Source organism: Solanum pennellii, chromosome 8 (assembly GCF_001406875.1).
Source record: "Solanum pennellii chromosome 8, SPENNV200".
Lineage (NCBI taxonomy): Eukaryota > Viridiplantae > Streptophyta > Magnoliopsida > Solanales > Solanaceae > Solanum > Solanum pennellii.
Window position 1 is genome coordinate 33,981,387 of NC_028644.1, and position 10,814 is coordinate 33,992,200.

General features: G+C 34.5%; 1 long non-coding RNA gene across 4 annotated transcripts; it reads left to right on the forward strand.

The window, feature by feature from the left end:
• Positions 1-435: 435 nt before the first annotated feature.
• LOC107028688 lies at positions 436-5,011 on the forward strand. Of its 4 annotated transcripts, none has more exons than XR_001457869.2 (3): positions 436-1,435; positions 1,625-1,689; positions 1,781-5,011. It is a non-coding gene; the product is annotated as an uncharacterized LOC107028688 (long non-coding RNA). The 4 variants fall into 4 exon arrangements; XR_003579992.1 differs by having other exon boundaries at positions 436-760; positions 1,324-1,435; positions 1,625-5,011; XR_001457868.2 differs by having other exon boundaries at positions 436-1,689.
• The last annotated feature ends 5,803 nt before the right edge of the window (positions 5,012-10,814 follow it).

A 10,814-nucleotide genomic window follows, 5' to 3' on the forward strand; every position in this document is an offset into this window, starting at 1 on the left:
AGTTTTTGCACATACAGAACATTTTATTGTTCATTAATCGAAGAAAAAAACTTCAAAAATTGTAAAGTATTTCAAAAAACAACTTATCCAATTTAGTCGAACACGATTACAGATAAAAAAGATGAGATAGTAACGGTGGACTGGAGAGGAAGAGTAACGACTGCAGAGGAAGAGTAACGACGGATTTCCGAATTTCTAAGGAAAAAGATGAAGAAAAAAAACAAAGAAGAGAGAAGGGAAGATGAAAAGATTTTTCTTTTTAAATGATTTGGTTTGAATTATAAAAATATTTTTTTTATATTTTATAAAAAATTAAAAAATTTTGAAAATGTTAATTTGGTCCCATAATTAATTAATTACGTTTTAAAGAAAAATTTGATACAAAAACCAAACTTATTTAACAACTTTCACTTAATTTTCTCAACTTTCCTCTTTCAACTAAATATTCGAGACTTATTTGATAACTTTCAGTTAATTTTCTCAACTTTCCTCTTTCAATTAACTATTCGAGACTTATTTGAAACCTTTCACTTAATTTTCTCAACTTTCCTCTTTCAATTAACGATTTCTTTCATTGAAGAACTTGCTTCCATGGTGAAGAGAGCTGAAGAACAAAAGATTTTCTTCTCCGATACCAATTTGTGAGAAAAAGACGTTGAAGAGTTGAAGTCGTCGAAGAACTAGCTAGAGATTTGAAGAGTCGAAGTCATCGAAGAATTGATCGGTGACCTTGTTTTCTGCGACAACGATTTCTTCAAAAGTAAGTACGATTTTCTTTTTCGATACCTATTTCGCCAAGCGTAAGTACTAAAACAGTCTTCTTGTTAGCTGAACTGGTTGATTTTTTGTGCGTTTTTAGAAGGAATCGATCATGTTGGGGTTATTGGCAAGACTCAACTGAAGCTAGTTAGTCTCTCTGTCACGCTTTTCTCTCGAATTTCTCACCAAAGAACACGATTTTACACAGATTTTGTTGGAACAGGGTTTGTAAAGTTAGAAATTCTATCTTTGAAAGTCTAAATTTTAGCTTTAGGGTTTTGATATTCTTCTGTTTTTATACGGGTTTTGGGAGTGTAGCTAGAATTTTAGCTTCATCAGTTGATTTTTGGGAGTGTAGCTCTTACTTTAGCCTCCCTATGGAGGCCTCCCTTCTTGTCATTGTTAGGGGATGGAAAAAAGTTGGGATTTATATGAGTAAAAACATTTAGAATAGCTTAAGAGAATAGTTAAAATATATATATAGAAACACATTCAAGGAAGGGAGAGTTAAGTGTCGATAAGAGTATCACATTTTCTAATTCGGTTTGCATCACTTTTCCCAAGCTTTGTTCGAGTACAAAATTCTGCCCAGAATTCTCTTCCTTCGTTCGTGTTCGAGTCTCGTGGTGAAGATCTTTCCCTGCTCGTCCCATTCCCTTTCACTACCGGAAGAAAGGTAATGTGGTTTTCCTCATAGTAATCTTTTTGCCTCTTCTTCTATTTTAAGAGTGATATTGTGACGGTATGAAAGTTGTTCTGATGAGTTTGTATCTTTTTATTTGATTTATCTTTGAGTTGATGTTGATTCAATATGAGATATGTGTTTCTTAGTTGCTTTCACGGGTCTGTTGAATGATTGTTGCAGGTATAGATATGGCTGTAAGGAACAATTCAAGTATTTACAAAAGAGCATCCGAAAAAAGAGGAATGGTGCTTCCTTTCCAGCCATTGTCACTTGCATTTTCAAGTTGTCTCCAGTTACCGTATAGATAAATTACTAACTATACACCGTTTTTTTCAGAGTCTTCCAGGAGTTCCAACAATAAAAGAGGGATATAAAGCGGCTACTTGGATGTTGGATATCACCACTCCAGCAGTTGAGGGTCGACTAAATGTGGACTTTGGAGAGGTTTACGTGAACCCAGATCTATATTAGTAATAAGAAGATAACATAGTCATTTTCATTTTAGTTTCAGTATTGTGTTACTAACTAGCTCAATGTCGTTTACAACTAAAATTTTCACAGGGGGAATCAAGAACTAACCAAACAACTAAGTGTTCCAGTACCAGGATCCCATGAACTACGTTTTACTACGAAATATTCTCAATCGTTTGTTGATTAGTGAAAAGCTTGCTTTTGGGAACTCCAATTATCTTATTGGAGGTATCCACAATATAATACCGTAAGGTTTTTCATGACAGCAACTATAGGGATCATGTTTGGAATTATTTTCTGGGATAAGGGGAACAAAATGCGAGTCATCGTCTGACTCCTTCTGTTTAAATGGACGAATCAGTCAATTAGGCCTCATTTCATGAATTTCCTTGCCCGTTTAACTTGATGAGATAATGTAAACAGGTAAAAACTGCAAGACCTATTGAATGAACAGGGAGCTATGTTGCTGTTATATTCCTTTTAAGTACCAAAAATAATTGTGGTTGAACTGGCAAAGCTTAGGCTTCAGTTGGTGTATTCTCACAGCAAAGAAAATGTGAGCCCAAATAAGCCAAAAAATGACTCCAATATTACCTGGTAATGCTGGCAAATCTTAATTTAACAATAATGTATGTTGGTAATGTTGAAGTTTCCTCTTTTCTGGTAGTACTTGTTTAGATTTGCTATGGGAGTCATTTGTGACGTATTAGGTCCTAGATATGGCTGCACGTTTTCACATATTGTAATCAGCCCCTGATGTTTATTTTATGTTGCTACTGACTTTCTCCTCTATGAGCAGTAGATATGCTTTGGATATGACTTATTCTACACACTTAATTGCAGTACGGTGTTCAAGAACATTTTGAGAAATAACAATTTGAGTGTAGCTTCAGAGTTTCTTCTCCATCCCACTATTTTTACATGGAAGAAATAATCTTTATCTGTTTGTCTGTACTTTTGTGTAGTTTTGAGGAACGATTTCTATTATTTTTCATAAAAATGTTATAGCCGTACAAAGTAACCATGAGAGATCGTGAAATGCAAGCTTTGTTATGAAAACTGAAACCAAACTTTTGGGAGGATCCCTAGTGTTTCCACTTTCTATTTCTTTCTTGGGACAATGAAGACATTCTCTGGCGAAATCCTCTTACTTTTCTTTTATAGCATCTCTTGGTTCATTTCCTTCTGTCGGCTAATGATTTTTGTTGTTGTGAAAAGTTGCAGCAGATTTGGTGCTCTTTACAGGCATGTCTTCTAATTATCTCACATCTATTTATCCACAATGCATACTACATAGTTATCGTATTCTTTCAACTACTATTTTTCATTCATTAGCCAGGTTAGATTGGAAGAATTATCAGTTCACTTCATTTTGTCCTTGCTTCAGGGGATTTTGGGAATGAAAATGTGGATTGCAGATCTAGAGATCACCAAAGCTGTTATTCTAGGGAACCATGACGCATGGAATACTCAAAAGTTCTTTGGGAAGTGAGTCCAAGTTCCATTTTATCAGACTGCTTAGAGGGAAAAATCACTTCCTCATTCTTTTTCCATCATTTGTTGGAATTCAAACTTTGGTAGATAGGGTGGTCGGATAAGTGTTGTGGTTTCATGAAGGTTGTTGATAATGGCAAATGGGGTGACAACTGTAGTAGTGTTTGAGTAGGATTAATGAGCATTGATTTTGGTGGTAGATTCCGTGGGAAATCATTGATAAATTTAAAGGATGTTTTCCTTGAAACATAATGACCTCAGAATCTTCTAGCATTAACTGTGAACAACATTACTGACTTGAAAATATGAAGTATCAATAATGGATGAAACATATTGTCAGGCTCATTTTTTCCTGTCCACTTAGTTGACATGAGCATACCTATCTTCCCTTCCCGGTGCTCATTACTCAGCTATACAAGATACCTGGAGTTCCCTTTAGAGGGAAAAATAATTTCAAGATTACTCTAGTCTCCTACAATGAAATTCAGAGGATGAAGACTCGGTATTTGAGAGATGATGCTGCTCGAAGAAATCCGCCACTAGCAGATTCCACTCTAGTGGTCGACCCTGCTACCCTAGAAAGTGAGACCAACGCACCTTCTCCTTCTATAGAGAAGGTAGGTTTTTCCAGACCTTCCTTTATTATTCGGTCTTCTATTGATACATATGTACAACCTGCTATTGCTTTAACTAGAATTTTTATTCCTCCCCCTTCTCATGTATATCGTCCCTCATTCACTCGGGCTTTGATATATAAGATAGATAGCCTTGCCTAGTCAGATTATGTGAGAGCTACGCGGATTTAGAGGGACGTGCCTCTACTCATTGAGAAGGACTTGACACATGTGATTAAGAGAGTGAGAAAGTGTGAGGGGACAGTACCAAGCCATACTTTGAAGCATAATGATCAAAATGCAACGGTTGAGGATTAGAAGAAGGTTTGGATAGTTCTAGTGATGTGGATACTTTGAGGGCAGAGTTGGTACATATAAAATTTGTGGACATATCTATAGGTTGGGGTGAGGTTCCTTTCAAAAGCGCTTGATGTCCTAATTCAATACTTTTGCTTATGTGCCTGAGGTTTTGTTGATGTAGAGGTTGTTGATAATGCGAGTGAGAGGGACGAGGACGAGTTGGGGAATTAAACTTATGAGGAGAAGTTGAGAGATGAGGAAAACGGGTTTGCTGACACACTGACAAAGATTCATGATATTGAGGTCATTCTTCGGGTTGCGCTGGAAGGTTCTTCGACAGACTTTAGAGGTCGCATGTAATTGATTCAATCTCGACTCCACCATAACTCATGTATCTCACATCGGCACTAATGATGAACTGTACCTCTTATGTTTCCTCCTGTGATCCTATTGCCATGAATTGATGCTACTCTTGAGGCTTCTCAACTTGAGACTCTACATAAGAGTGTTGTTCATGCATACCTTATCAACGAGACCTATTTTATTATCCTTCTATTAAATTTATTTTATTTTTTAGTGACACTACATTTTGTTTTTGGTGGCGGTGAGGGATTTCATGCCAATATTCCCTTTTGTCTAGTATTTTGTTATTTTTAATTATTAAAAATTATAGTTTGTTGATTCTTGATATTGAAGTTCTTTTTTTTTTTGTAATCGTTTGTTCCTTTACATCTATCTCTATCTCCCTTGATTTTGTGATCCCCTATGAGTTTAAATTGGAAAATGCCTGAAGTTTTCAATGATATCAATTTGAGAATCGATTTATTATGTGATCTATGTCTTGAATAGTACTCATGAGGAGCATAATGCTTAGTGTTAGTGGTGTGTGAACAAATTTGATGTGGTTAAACCTCTGAGCGATCTCTTTAAATCTTTTGTTGACTAGGTAAGTTATGATGTGAGCCTTACAATGAACATTTCATGTAAGCTTTTCATTTGTTCAGGATCTGCTAAATGATTGTATTTCGAAATTATATGCGTGGTGAAGTTTTACTTGAAAACATGCATGTGGAGTCCTAGAATATACTAGTTAGTTAAATTGTATCAATCTTTGTTATATAGGACATGAATTGTGGCAAAAATTCGTTGAGGGAACCAAATTTTCCATCTAGGCTTTTGTGACTACTTTGTGAGGGTGTGAATCCATATTGTCACTAATTGAGCCTAACCTATTTGTTGACAACCAAAAGAAGACTCTTGAACTAAATTATACCTACCTTCTCACCATAAATCCTTTCTAAAGCATTGAAATATTTAAATATTCAACTTTGGCCAAAAGCCTATGTTGGGGGTGTGAAAAGAGGATGAATGAAACAAAGTAAAGTTATTGAAAAGAAGGAAGCTCTCCTTATAAAATCAAAGATTTGTGTCATCATGTTTATGGAAACATCTTGGGAAAATTTAAATGAAAAACATAAGTGAAATGGAATAAAGGGGAATTCCAAATAAATTTAGAAAATGTCAAGATTTGAGTTCTCAAATGAAAAATTAGAAATAAAATGTGAGAAAAGGTGATCATGATTGCAACAATACATTAAAAAAGGTATATGTAAGTCATCTAAATTTACCATGTCTTAGCTCTCAACCCCATTACAAGCCTAATAGACCCTTGAGGTCTTACATAAATTAGGTTTTATGATGATTGGAATATATGGGAAAACCTATGGGACAAATTGTGCATGTGTTTCTCCTTCGAGAGAGTGAAGGTTGCATTGATTACTGTTATCTTTTGTTATTTGCTTTCTAAGAGAATGGAATCTTTATTGATATAAGGGCATTTGAGTGCATTTTTTTGAAACATATTCCTGTTTTAGACAAGAAACTAAAGTGCGCTTGAGTTTGTGTTAGACTATCTAGGCATCACTTTGAGCATTTTGATCATGATTTAGGATAACATTCTATATATAGTAGTCTTGGCATGACACTTGCACGATAGCTCTTATTGAGTACTACCATAGACACCTTAATTGAACTTATAATGTTCTTGATTAACTTGAGGACAAGAAGAAGTTTAAGTTAGGGTTGTTGATGAGTAGTAGATTTGGACAGATTCAAATTTAATTTAGCTTAACTTAGTGTCCTCAATGCCTAACATTTTCCTCTTCTATTCAAATATTGATGATTTGCAGCTATGAAGGGAACTGGACAAGGCACACACGGAAGTTTTAAGGATTTGATCAAAAATAAAAAAAGAAATTTAAAGTTAACATTATTAATCAACGAAGATGGAGGGCGGATCACCAACTGAGCACGACCTTGACCAAAGTGACAGTACTAAACATTTTCAATGAAGGTCGACAAACTCCACAAGAGTATGCGATGTGCCGAGTTAGAACGACGGTCCTGCTTTACATCACCCAATGTAACAATGTGCAACATAAATATTTAATCCTGGAAAGGTGGACTAAGGTGGTATTAGACGATTCACTGAAGGTGAAAAGCTGGATCGACCGAGTTCCCAAACTAGGTTCAAATTACCACCTTAGGTGAAAAGCTATTATGAAATCATCCATAATCTTACCTAATTTACCACCGTAGGTAAGATAAATGAAAGGATAAGTGACACATGTTGCTACAGATGATTCATCTGTAGCAACATTTGTGACATATGTTGCGACAGACAATTCATCTGTAGCAACAGATGAATTATCTGTAGCAACATGTGACAAATGTAGCAACATATGCCTGTAATATACTAATAATAACTTACTGCATCAAAAGGAGGGTTAAAAAGATCTGGAATATGCCATTCTTTGGTAGTTTTTGTTCTTTGCCATCATCCATCTCATCATCCTTGGGGATGATCTCTCTTCTGCTGCAATTACTTGGTGGGTCAAATAATGAATGACTTCAAATGCCCAGGCCTGTAAAAAAGGAAAACCTATCAATAATCAAATGTTGAATTATTACTTAATATAATGTATAAAGATTAATAACATTCAGCTTTACCATGAAAGCCCATGGAACACCAAACAAGTTGCTGGTCTTTTCTCCTAAAAGCCTCAACATGTAGTCGACAGTTAGATGAAATCTCTCATTACCCCACGGGTAATTCTTGAAAGCTTCAATATCCTGACAGAAATTGACATAGTTTAAAAGTATGTTGTTTCCCGGATCCTTCGGCAAAAAAATATTATGTTTAAACAAAAGTAAGCACAATGACTCCTTGTGCTTCCTTGATGTATCCTCCCGTTCCAACAAACTTAATAAGTCAGAAGTTTTAAAGCTTTTGCCAACAAGGGCCATCAAGTCCTTCTCCTCAGTTGGCGGTGACTGTTGTCCTGCTTCGGCTACTTCTTAAACTATTTCTTTCTGTCGTGGTTCTGTTTTAACAATGCATTCAGGGATGGGCTCAACAGGAGGATGACATTTTAGCCCTGTAACTATGGCAAACTCTCTTATGCCAAAGAAAACTGGCATGCCACAATAATTAATTAGAATCTCATCCTTCTTATTGGGATTTTCAAAAATAAACCTTCTTTTCAAAAGTTCATACACGATGGTCATTTGAAAACGTGGAAGTGGATCAATGGGTAAATCAAGAAAATGACCAAAATAGCTATTTCTGAAAAAAATCTTCCAATTGATTTCTCTTGAGGATATCCCTGAATCTAACGAAAGGTCATCCCAGGACTGACCTAATGATGCTTTCACCATTAACATCAGGCTGTAGATGCACAGGGAAAGTGTCTGCATTGATGATTTTAATCCCATCATCACCACTAGCATTGCACTCTTCATGAAGTTCTTGTTCTTCGTCATGAACTTTATTTATTTTTTCTTGTTGTGCCACAACTACTACTTCTGTATTTTCCCCTTCTTCCTGAACTTTATTTATTTTCCCTTGTTCCTCAACTTCTTTTTTTACATCTTCTTCCTCCACTACTTGTCTTTGTTCATATTCTTTTTGACAAAATTCTACTTCTGCTTGAGAAGAAGAAACCGCTTCAGTTGCAAGTTTTTCTAAAAGTGTAGTATTTTCACTCTTCCTATGAATTTTAGACCTAGCCTTATTATGGATCTTTGTTTGGTCAGATGTATCTATATCAATTTTTTTTTGACAGGAGCCATTATATTTGTATCTGCAACCACAAAAATAAAATATTTGAAAGCCACATACTCATGAGGTACAATCACAAGTCAAAATAGGGCAATAAGTAGATAAGCACATGCATTTCAAACCCTATTTAAATGTTACCTTACCTGAGAAGATATATATCAACGATAAAGTAGAAATTATTAGGACAACATTGCCTTGCTGTAGAAGATGATCTGTGAAGGAAGGACTAAGAGAATCAAAGAGAAGAAGGAGAATTTGCCAGTACAGAAGAAAAAAATAAATTTTGTGGAATACGAAGCGATATATATAGAAGATAGAGGAGAGGGGAGAGAGGGAAAATGAAAATTAAAACCATTTTTTTTTAATTTTGACAATTCAAATTGTGACATATGTTGCTACATAAGTAATATCTGTTACTACATATATACTAATTGTTGCAGCATATAATTTTGTCGTGTTTATTACTAAAGAAATTACATATATAGAAGAGAAATTAGTATAAATAAATAAATCATGTGGAATACAAAACGACATTTATAGAAGAGAGGAGAGAGGAGAGAGGGAAAATGAAAATAAATGCTTTTATTTTTTAAAAAATTTTGACAATTCAAACTGTGGACATATGTTACTACATATATACTATCTGTTGCTACATATATACGAACTGTTGCTACATATATACTATCTGTTGCTACATATATACGAACTGTTGCTACATATATACTATCTGTTGCTACATATATACGAACTGTTGCAATATATAATTTTGTTGTGTTTATTACTAGTAAAATTACATTTTAATCAACACTTCACCAATTTTTTTTTATAACTTATCAACAAAAAGGTAATTCACAATGATATGATATACATAACCACCTATGTAATCAATGGTTGTAAACTCAACATTTTCATCGATCTTAGAGTTTTTTTAGTTCTACGCATCTCTGGTCTTCATTATTACTAACGTAACCATTTCGAGCCTTTACAATCCCATAATTTCATAGGAGTGAAGCATATCTCAAGCGAAGGGTGTCAGCATTAATTCCACATAATGATACTTGTAATCCATCATTCAAATACTCAGCCTATGCAATAACCAAAATTTCACAATCTCTGCATCGTATATAATCAATTAGAAAATATAAAAACATCACATTTTGATAGTCGTAAGACAAAATAATATTGTGATACTTACAGACTACTGCTTTCTTGTTGGGCAATACCAGTAACGTGGCTGACTTCAAATGGGTGAGATTTGTTCTTTCCTTGGTAACATTTAAGAACTGAACAGTTGGTTCGCTCAATTTGTTCAAAGTATCTACTCAACTCAAGGTACTTTGGCAACATTGTAGCCATCTTTTGAATCTCGGAGGATAGTTTTCCATTAGACCTATTTGAGGACATGGAATCATACACTTTTATGTACCGTTCCTTCAATGCAATGACTACCAAGACCCAATGGAATTCCCTATTACTATTTACAGGGACATAAGCATCATCCGTCAAGTGCCAAGACATTCCAGAAGGTATAACATACCCTTTCATTATGTCAATGTTTTTATCCTCATATTCACTAGAATTATCAATGTATGTTTTGAAAAAACAACTAGTGGTGGTATATTGATATTCAGACTGAATCTTTTGTTTTGACTTCTTACGCAAATAGTAAAATATGACATCCACATACTGCACACATGCATCAAACAAGTGTATCAATTTAATTCTATATATTCATGTACTAAACAATACATATAACAGTGAGCATGATTTACCTCATCATTCCAGCACATATTGGGTTGAGACAGTCCTTATTCATTAGAAATGCAACTACTAAATCAAGTTCGTCAAATTCAAGTTTTGAGCAATCGCTAAGTAGTGATCCTCCTTGTTTCTTCTGCAATTGTGTAATCATTATAAATCATTATATATTCGACAACAAGAAGAAATTCTAATAATAGTTGAACGACATTACTTGCTTTACTATACTTACTTTTTTGCATGATGATTGCTTTACTATATCATTGAGTTTTTTAACACGACTAATAAAATAATCATGTTGCTGCTCACATTCTTCGCATAGACAAAAAGAGCATTTCATGTTAGAAGATTGAGTTGTTGTCATGGATGAAGCTTCTTGTATCATTTCATCTACAAGGTAAATAAGAAAATATTGAGATTTTACAATTCATTATAAAATAATAATAGCAGTATGTTGCAAACGATAAATAGTCTGTTGCGATAAATTAACATTATGTGCCACATACGTACCTGCTGTTGTGCAACATATACATCTTATGTAGTGACAAATGCATCATATGTTGACACATCTGTTCTAATTATTCCAATATTTGAATCATATGTGGCAACAAAT